The sequence below is a fragment of the Penaeus chinensis genome, unplaced genomic scaffold (assembly GCF_019202785.1).
Source record: "Penaeus chinensis breed Huanghai No. 1 unplaced genomic scaffold, ASM1920278v2 CTG_800, whole genome shotgun sequence".
In the NCBI taxonomy this organism is placed as follows: Eukaryota; Metazoa; Arthropoda; class Malacostraca; order Decapoda; family Penaeidae; genus Penaeus; species Penaeus chinensis.
Window position 1 is genome coordinate 1 of NW_025918650.1, and position 12,132 is coordinate 12,132.

Sequence of the window (12,132 nt, forward strand, 5' to 3'; positions counted from 1 at the left end):
GATAATATTTTTACTAATATTGATCCTTATATCAATCCCGGTCTTGTTAAATTCGATATTGACAAAATAACACCCCTACTTGTCCAGTCCATGAAGAATGATGATAAACAAAGCAATTCAGCAAGTAACGCTATCGCCAGATATATATTCAATTATCTAGATGATGATTGTTATATTAAACACCACTATGGTAAATTATATGATACGGATATAACTTTAAACAATATAATTCAAATGATCAATAAATCATTTGTTTGGAAGAGCATTTTCTTGTTTTATATTATAATGAAATATCATATGTCTTGTAATATAACAAATGAATATATTTTAGATATTATCAATGAGGTATATACGAATCACCAGTCTCTAAATAATAAAGGTGTCACCCTATTGATGACAATAAATAATGACCTTATAACTAATGATGATTCCAAATATTCTTTTCTATGTAATTGTATATTAAATCAACATTACCAAGAAATATATAAATTTAACAAAGATGTGATTCCAGTGAGATGCGCAATCTTTGCGCGCGATAAGCAACATATCATTATTCGTATAAAAAATTCTTTTAATTATGCGCATCCATGTTTACATTCATTATTATATAATCCTAATTTATTATTTTTTAAAGTCATTGATAATAATAATTATATCTTTACTTATTCAGATGGAGCAATAGATTATATAATAACGATATTAATAACTTTCGAAATTATTGAAAATATCGTAGATATAAAAACCGTTAATCTTGGTGTGTTTAAAATATATATACATGGTTCGAATAACTCACCTTCTAACAATACAGTAACACAACAAGTTATTGATGAGATAGATTTGAAAATGATAGGTTTATCAAGACTTGATTCTAACAACAAATTTATGTTTTCTAACTTTGATCCTTTAGTACGATGGACACCGCCTTTAAACAGAACCGATATTCAATGTTTTCGTCCCCTATTAGAAAAATATAATATTTCTGATATTAACATACAATTTCCTTTTCAGATTATCACTCATTATGTCTATAGTAATTCAAAAGAAATATGTGCAAAATTTTCTCAATTTCGAGATCGTGATAATATTGACATAGTCACGGGATCGACAATCAACTCTAAATATGAACTACATCGAATATTTGAAAAATTTATATTATTAAGAGGGTTAAGATCTATGTATTCTGGATTAATTCCTGTTTTATCCGAGGATAGGTTGACGAGCTATTTTCTAATGACGGGTACATGTCATAATCTTTCAGGATTTTATTTTTCCGGTTTAAAATCATACATCGATAACCAGACATTGAAAGATAAACTCAAGGGTATTTCTTCTCCTTTATTAGTTGATCCATCTATCGATGAGATATGGTATTTAACGAAATTAGCCACCTCATATATCAAAGATGCAATTGAATATTTATATGATAATAAACATATATCTAATAAGACAGATTTGATGGAATTTGTTGCAAACAACTCTTTGAATTTTGATGATTTATTTTCTTCTGATAGTTTGGGTCCTAATTTTAACATTGAAAAATTTGATGATTTTTTCAAAAAATGTAAAACTATTATACAAGATGAAAAACTTAAGTCTAGGATAAACGATATCTCGATATCGATTCAACAAAAATATATACCAGATATATCGACCGATATTGATGATATAATAAAAAAACTACAATGTATATTTACGAATAATAATACGCTACAAAAGAATATTGATATTATATCTAATATCTTTTTATCATTACGTTCTTTGATCAATTTATCTCATGTGGAAGAATCTTGTGATAAAGATACGAATTTATATAATTTAAATACACCATATTGTAACGAATATAGTATGCTTAATTTGTTTCGAATATATTTGCATTCATTTTTCTTAGAATTGTGGTGTTGCCTTCAAAATATCTCAACCGTCTATTATAATATGGCTATAACAAATTTTAATATTATTTCGCTTGCAGTTTATTTGTATGCTTCATCTCTAAGAGAGATATTGATGATATATTCATCCTCATACCTCTTTTCTTTCTACTATCAATGGGGTTACGGTCTCTTGGATATGACATGTAAAATATCTTGCTTGGTCACTAATCATTTACAATACTTGGCTTCTATAATAGAGCATAATAATGATATATTATTTAAACGTGCCAATGCCGATATTATAGAAAATATAGCAAGTACCTTAGGTATGTTTCCCTTTTTTACTAATGATGATTATTTTAGTGAATCGCAAATTAGGAATAAAAAAGATATAGTAAATAAGATTTCAAATATCTCGACATTACCAATCGAAAATCCACTAACGAAAAAAACACCTGAATCTATTTATGAATTATTTTCATATAATGGTGAAATGAATTCTAATGATCTATACGAATATATTACTGTTTGGAATGAAAAAACATACTTGAGATCTCTTGAGGAAAGCGTATTTTTTGATAACGATGATCAAATCAAAAAGAAATTAGAAGATAGACACCGATACCTCTTTGGTGAAGTTGATATAAAAGAAAATTATAAAAATAACAAACCATGGGAGAAACAATACGATACCATTTTAGATATAAAAATGACTTGGGGAAGTGATATTCTAAATAAAATAAATAGAATCATTAATAAAGATGAATATATGTTTAATAGTAGCTTTGATGAGTTAACCAATGCCGAATTGATCCCACAATATGGTAATACTGTTACAACATTAGCTCAAAGCCGGGATTCCTTTAGTAATATTTTTGAAGTATGGGATATTAATAATTATGATTCATATGTTGATGAAATAATAAATAAAATGAACAATACTAATATAAGCGATAGGAATGAATGTGTTGATATGTTTATTGAAATTGTCAAATATATTCTAAATAGTAAATGGAATAACATGGAGGTATTCGATTTATGTGTATCATTTATGAAAGAATCTATAAGGAATAATGTCCATCTAAAACATAAAATAGATACTATCATATCAACACATGGGAAATATTTTAATGATATAATGAATGAAATAATTAATATATTTGAGAAGATAAAAAATAAATTCTCTGATAATGGATCTTATTTATATTTAAATAGGGACAATAATAATCAAGTAATGAGTGATTATATATTAAAAATACCCTCTCTTATACCGAAACCCAAACCCAATATAATAGAACAATCTTTTCCATCGGTAATGGATTCTAATGTATCGCTTGAAACACAAGGACAAATAATGATAAAACAACCTTTTAGAGAGGAGGATTCAATAAATATTCCAATGGTTATCGGTGCAGTAGAATCTATGGAACAACAACAACAACAATATTCGATAGCATCAACATCAAATATAGAAATTGGAAAATTTCGGAATGAAATACAACCTTTCAGAGAGGATCCATCAAATGTTTCAACGATCATCGATACAGTAGAGCCTATGGAACAACAACAACAGGTGGAACAATACTCGACAGAATCAACATCAGGTATGACCAAATGGATATATTCTATTAATATAAAAATGAATGATGATGATGAACAGAGATTAAAATCTAAATATGAAAATATAAAAAAACCTCTATATCAAATGATAGAAAATATGGAGGAATCAGTAACAAGTGGTCAATCAGAATTTGCCACATTGACATATAATACCACTACAACTTCGAGTCGATTCAATAACTCGACACCTACTCCGATACCAAAAAGCCTTGATAATGTATCGGAATCGGTTCTAACTATATCTGAAACAAATGAGGGGGCAAGCGTTAACGCGACCACATTCCCGAGCCAACAACAACAACAATATGTTGGATATATCCAGGCTGGCACAATCCCGAGTCAACCCGTCCACACAGAAAATGTAAACATGTCTGAAACAAATGAGGGGGCAAGCGTTAACGCGACCACATTCCCGAGCCAACAACAACAACAATATGTTGGATATATCCAGGCTGGCACAATCCCGAGTCAACCCGTCCACACTGAAAATGTAAACATGTCTGAAACAAATGAGGGGGCAAGCGTTAACGCGACCACATTCCCGAGCCAACAACAACAACAATATGTTGGATATATCCAGGCTGGCACAATCCCGAGTCAACCTGTCCACACAGAAAATGTAAACATGTCTGAAACAAATGAGGGGGCAAGCGTTAACGCGGCCACATTCCCGAGCCAACAACAACAACATGTTGGATATGCCCAGGCTGGCACGATCTCGAATCAAACCGTCCACAAAGAAAAGGTTATAACATCAACAGATAAAGACGTGACGTTGGGATCCATCCACACTGAAAATGTAAACATGTCTGAAACAAATGAGGGGGCAAGCGTTAACGCGACCACATTCCCGAGCCAACAACAACAATATGTTGGATATGCCCAGGCTGGCACGATCCCGAGTCAACCCATCCACACTGAAAATGTAAACATGTCTGAAACAAATGAGGGGGCAAGCGTTAACGCGACCACATTCCCGAGCCAACAACAACAATATGTTGGATATGCCCAGGCTGGCACGATCCCGAGTCAACCCATCCACACTGAAAATGTAAAAATATCTGAAGCAAATGAGGGGGCAAGCGTTAACGCGGCCACATTCCCGAGCCAACAACAACAACATGTTGGATATGCCCAGGCTGGCACGATCTCGAATCAAACCGTCCACAAAGAAAAGGTTATAACATCAACAGATAAAGACGTGACGTTGGGATCCATCCACACTGAAAATGTAAACATGTCTGAAACAAATGAGGGGGCAAGCGTTAACGCGACCACATTCCCGAGCCAACAACAACAATATGTTGGATATGCCCAGGCTGGCACGATCCCGAGTCAACCCATCCACACTGAAAATGTAAACATGTCTGAAACAAATGAGGGGGCAAGCGTTAACGCGACCACATTCCCGAGCCAACAACAACAATATGTTGGATATGCCCAGGCTGGCACGATCCCGAGTCAACCCATCCACACTGAAAATGTAAAAATATCTGAAGCAAATGAGGGGGCAAGCGTTAACGCGGCCACATTCCCGAACCAACAACAACAACATGTTGGATATGCCCAGGCTGGCACGATCCCGAGTCAAACCGTCCACAAAGAAAAGGTTATAACATCAACAGATAAAGACGAGGCATTGGGATTGAGTCAACCCATCCACACAGAAAATGTAAAAATATCTGAAACAAATGAGGGGGCAAGCGTTAACGCGGCCACATTCCCGAACCAACAACAACAACATGTTGGATATGCCCAGGCTGGCACGATCTCGAATCAACCCGTCCACACAGAAAAGGTTATAACATCAACAGATAAAGACGAGGCATTGGGATTGAGTCAACCCATCCACACAGGAAATATTATTACAATGTCAACAAACAAAGATAATACAACGTCAATAAACAAAGACAATGTAATATGTCAAGATGTGAATATTGTCCATGATGAATTCAATAACATGTTTAAAAAATATGAAGATGAACTAAAGTCATATAAAACCTTGATAGATAATTCATTACATGAGAACTTGAATAAATGTAAAAAGAATATTAAAGAATGTACTAATCATAGTGATATTGATAATTTATATAATTTAAATTATGAACCAAATAACCTATCAGATATATATAATAACATACCCTGTGGGTCAATGGATAATATCGTAAATAATCAAAATTATTTAACCAAATATAACAATCTAAAAGATAAATTCCTGAAGATGATAACGGATAGTGTCACTGACTATGGAAATAAAGTTAAGAAGATATGTGATGATAAACTAACCGAAATTAAAAACAATGATGCTGTTATACAGACCAATAATAATGATAAAAATACAGATCATATTTCATCAAACCATCAGGAAGAAGAAATGGAATATTCATCATCAAACTGTGAGAAAGGTAAAGTGAATCATTTTTCACCAAACCGTCGTAATGAAGAAGAAATGGATCATAACTCACTAGTCCAGGAAGATAACAATGAGACATCCGTCAAAATTAACCCTCAAACATTAATCGATTATACTAATGTGTTAACAAATGACGAATTGTCAAAAGATATTACTGATGAATCAAATATTAGAATAAATTTGTACGGAAATTCCTCAAACCATGAAAATGGACAAACATTTGACAATTATATTCCTCCAGATAGTAAACAATATAATTATATTGATATAAATACAATACCAGATTATCTAAATATCTTATACCACAAAAAAGAATTAGAGTATTTGCATCCGTTACATTTTACAACTCTATCTTCTGGTTCAGATATATATTATTCTTCCCTTATACAGACTTTACCTATGATAGAAAAAGAAGCCAACGAAATATTATATAATGTTAGATCTTCACTAAATCCACAAATAAAAGATAATGATTCTTTGCTCATATTAAATGATGAAACAACTGTAAACAAAGTCGCTATAATCCTTTATCGTGCATTGAGAAGATGTCTACTCGATGCTCTTTATGTAGATCCTGGTGCTCATTCGATTATAGAAAATGTTCTGGTCACAAAAAATCAACAAAACATGGATATTGAAAATAAAAATAATAAAAATTCACCTCCAGAACTCATGAATGCGCTAATAATGAATTGTATCTATCATGATACAGATATGGTGTCGAATATAATTACTATGATAATCGACACTCATGAAATAATTATAAAATATACCAATATCGGAGATATATTTGACCTTACCGTAATAGGTTTGATTACCAGTGTTGAAAAATTGTGGTATCGGTATCTCGATTCAGTTAGCCCTGGGGGATCATCTATGAGACGAGAAGCGATGATGATGGCAATTCGTATCCTCGAATTGATATTCGGTAGTCTGGTATTAAAAGCTCCGTCGTCTTGTATATGGAAGAAACGTAGAATATGTTATCAACTTCCATTTTTATCTGTGATGATAGAATGTATTGATCAATTTCTAATAGTGGTTGATAATAGAATAGTCCATCTAAGAAAAATATTAAACAAATACAATCTTTCCGATAAAAAAATATATAATTTACAATCGCAACCAAAAACTCTTTATGATTACGAGGCTCTCGATAAACTTCTCGTTGATATGATCAGAATCACAAGAAATATAAGAGAGCTATTCCTGGCAGTGTTTCATAACATTTTCTTGTATCTATGTTCATATTCCGGTAACTTGGATCTCGACATTGGTGATGATAAACAATTTAGTGTTATCATAGAAAAATGTAGTATAAAAGATATTATACCTTTACAGATATCATTAATAGATATTGTTAAATCGAAGCAAACTTCCTATATTACTCAAGCTAACACTGTGTTAAAACATGCAGCCGTTTCAATGATAACAAATGTCCCATCTGTATTCTTAGAAACAAATGAATTTAGATGGGCTATGACTTCAAATAATATGAATGAATCTTCATGCCTACCAACATTTTCGCATATTAAAAACGCTGAGAACTCTACATATCGTAGATTTAGATGTTTGTTTATCTCTGAATATATAAAGTCAATAGCAGGCACAAATGATAATAATCAAAATCAGCGATTAGGAATCGCTCATTTAGCTCTTATACCAATATCTCCGATTTCTATTAGTTTCAATTATAATAATAGGGGTGTTTCAATGTCGGATATAAGTTCTCACACTATAAATGTTAATGAAACAGCAGTTGATAATGATAACAAAGAATTTTCTTCTTCTTTTCGATATAAAAATTATCCACTCATACAAAAGGAGTTATTAGCGAAACATGTATCTTTAACCTTGACTAATATAAGCGGTGTATCTACCGTAGAAAAGGCCCGTAAAGTACAAAATTATGTAAAGGAAACACTTAAAAAACCAGTAAATGTACTCGTGTCCGGAGGAACCATATCAATGCCGAGAGAAATGAACAAGAAATTATCTAATGATGAATCTTTAAAAGCACCGGTACAAAATCGGTTAATGGTACAAAATAATGATAATGTCTTGGTAAAATGGGGAAAAAAAAACATTAACAACAAAACTATAAACACATATCACACCAAAGTGATAGGAAAGAAGACAAGTGATATTGATAAGTCTTCATTAGAGACTATTAAAACGTTAGTACCTAGCATTATTAATCCTCTCTTTGTACAAACAAGAACTCACAATGATAGCAGAAAATTGGAAATGGGGCCCCTTAAAAAAATTAACGAAACATGTGGAAGCCTATTTTATATCATTTCTTAAAAAAAAATAATAAAATGTATTACTGTAACCTGTATAAATTATAGGGAAATATTTATAAAAGTTATCGATATATCTATATTGTAGAGTTTCGGTACGAAACATTTGAAAAAATATAATGAGGATAATGATATAGCGGTTTATCACATGTTGAACATTTTATTATTATAATTATATATACTATTGATAACATACAAGTGTTAATATTGCCAGTTTAATAAAGGTTCGATAAAATATATAGTGTTCTATCTTTTAATATATAGCCAAAATATCTATTAGGGGTTGGCATTACTGATTTGTCATGTCGTTACAATCCTAATATATTTTTTCATCACCTCTACAATGATCCATAATCCGCAAATCGATAAAGAGGATGTGAGTAATACCTCTGTCCAGATTAGGTCTTCCGAATTGATATAAATCTCTAAAAGTAGTAATACTACTGAAGTTAATAGTGATAATGTATCTATCATCGTTATTGAAGACGGATATCCTTCCCACACTAATGTCATTGATTCTTCCCACATTTTCATATTCGGGACATATCTTTTCATCATTTCTACAATAAGAATTATAAGGCAAAAAATCATATATATTTCTATTAATTTTTTGATCATATTTGGTTCTTGCCGATTCTCGTAAAGATGAATTAACATTATTGCTACTGGGATGACCATCGGTAATATATGTGACATCCATGCTGTGGACAAGTCCCCTTTCCATGTTATTGGCTTTAGCGGTTCATCCAACATTGGTATATTCATATTATATTTTTTAATAATTTCCATAATAATAGCTACTATATAAAGAATCATATATTTCACTATAATTATATTCATCAATGTTAGTTCTCGTCGATTATTGTAAAATATATACAGCATTAACATTAATGGGGATAATAGTAGTAACATATTTATAATCGGTAGTGCATCCATTGATCCTGCCCACACTAACATCGTCGTTTATATCTTTTAGAACCTGTTTATCGTTTAATATCTATCTTCGTGTATTCCAACCTTAGAGTCTCTGACTAGAGATTCTAGTATATCGCTATTATTATATCCGAACGTCAACACTATTATTATTATATCCGAAGAGCTGAAAGTCTTTACCAGTTTGTGGGAAGGGAAGATTGGGTAAGGGGATAACTAGGATTCTGTCCTAAATATTTTTTATTTATTAATTTTAATAATCTTCTTTCCCCAACCCCAGCTTCGATATTATTTTATCCTTTTCGAGAGATATAAAATATTATATATATATTATTATTTTATCGAGAACAGACAATCTGTTTATATTTATCATTATTTTTTACTTTCTAATAATTCGTCAGTTGAAGGTTAAATAATATCTTGGTAAAATATATTATACCAAAGTGATAGAAAAGAAGACAAGTGATAAGTTTTTATTAGAGACTATTAGTCTTATATATATATATATATATATATATTATTTTTATAATAGGATTATAATAAAAGCAACTTTATTTTAGTATTATTATAGAAATGTTTATTATAGAGGTCTTATATATCTTCTTTTTTTTTAATATTATAATAGAAGCAACTTTATTTTAGTATTATTATAGAAATGTTTATTATAGAATTCTTATATATCTTCTTTTTTTAATATTTAATATTATATATATAACTTTTTTAGGATTATAATAGAAACAATTTATTTTGATAATATTAATCAAATATGAATATATAATGTAATATATCATTATGTTGGCTACTTTTTAATACAACTCCAAGGAATTGGTGACAATAAACTATCCATAGTTATATTTTCAGTTGTTTTAGTTGTCCTCGTGTTTTGAAACAAGTTACCCATATCTATTTTTTTTTCAGAAAAAAGTAACGGTGTGGTAGCATTATCAAGAGAAGGAATCATTGGTGTAATATTACCATAAACATTAACATTATCGTCATTAGGAAGCTTACGATAAAAAATATTTTTATTACCGTCATCACTTGTATCACCATTATTAATTTTATCATCACCATACATGTCCTTTAAATAATCATTATAACCTGTATAAATCGTAGGGAAATGCTTACAAGTTACAAGTAAGCTAGGATAAGAAACACATGATAGCATACATAAATCGGGTCTTTTTTGACAAAAGTCATTAGTAGTATCATTATCGATCACAAATCTCTCGACTTTGGTATTGGTACGTCTACTTTGTAGAGTTCCATTATTTCTTTTCTTGGTGATACGAGACATCTGAAAAAAAAAAAATAATTATAATATATGTTGAACATTTTATTTATATAATCATTGATTATTGATAACATACAAGTGCTACTGATGGTAACCCTACAGATTTACTATTCCAAAATTTCAACTTAACCATATCACGCCTTGCATTCGTTAATAATAAAGTATCAAAGAGATTATTAATAAAAATGGTATTTTTTGGTGTTAATTGTATATTAATATCTCCTCTTGTTATATTGATTGATCTTTTCGTCTTTTCATTATCACTGCATAGGGATAATCGACAATCAATTTCAAAATCACAATCACAATTGATATTATTTATATCCTTATTGTCTACTTTAGCATAGAGACGGTTGATATCATCGGGGCATGTTATTATATTTATATATTCTGCAGGGATATAGTTAGCCTTTCTCATCATACACATACGACTAAACCATTCCTCTGTCGATAACCATTCTCGCATCTTAGAAAAAAGAGACTGTAGCAGATATTGTTCCGATAATGGTATTGTCATAAAGTAATTTCGAAATTGTTTATAAGTTAGACCTTTATTTGTCAATAGTCTACTAAGAATTAAAAGACATGATTCAACATTGCCAGTATTTTCTTTTTTATAAGGGGTTACTTCGTTACAAAGGTCCAATAAAAGATACGGTGTTTTATCTTTTAATATATCTAATAAATTAAAAGCTACCACCATAGGAATATTAGAGAGAATTCCATCCATAACAAACTTCATTGTACCATTATGCACGTTTATAGTCAAAATATCTGTTGGAGGTGGCAGTGGTACATTGTCTTGTGTGACATATCCAAATACTTTGACAGCACTATGGTAAAAGATGTTCCGAGTTGATGTTTTTGATTTGGCAGTTTTACTCCGCTTATATTGTTTCACTGCCGCCAAAAGATGCGAAGCTTTGGCCATTTTTGTAGGAGAAAAAACTTTCCAAAACCGTATACTGACAGACACTACATTTTCAATCTCTTTCTTTTTAATGCCGCTTCCTCTCAGACCAAAGTCCATAATACTGCTATCGTAAAAATAACAAAGACTTTCCATTATATCATCTAATATCTTTTTCTTGTTATCCTTATTCATTAGTGACACGGTGGCCCTTGCAGCTTGACTAAACGGAAAAGAATATGTCTTATATTTTTTTCGCTCATACAAAAGCACCGCAGCACATTCAAAGGCAAATTCCACAAGGGTTAAATAAATTTTACTATCACCCATTCCCTCTAAAGGTATAAACAGGTAACCGTCTCGGTATCCCAATCTTGCAATTTGTAGAAATATATCAAGAGGGTTATATTCACCAGCCAATAGTTGTAGCATTGTTCCCAATACTTTCATTACAAAATCATTTTCGAGAAAATCTATTTTATCGTTATATTCATCATATATCTTTTCGTCATCTCTACATTGACCATTGTTATGCAAGTCATTATAGAGGATGTTAGTAATTTCTCTATCCACATTATTTCTTCCGCTTTGCTGTAAATCCCTAAAAGCAGTAATACTATTAATGTTATTCGCATTAACATATCTATCATCAATAGTGGAGACGATAGTCTTTCCCATGTTAATGTCATTGGTTCTCCCCACATTGTCATATTCGAACCGTGTCTTTTCGTCATCTCTACGACAAGAATCAATATGCAAAGAATTATATGTGCTTCTATTATTTTTCT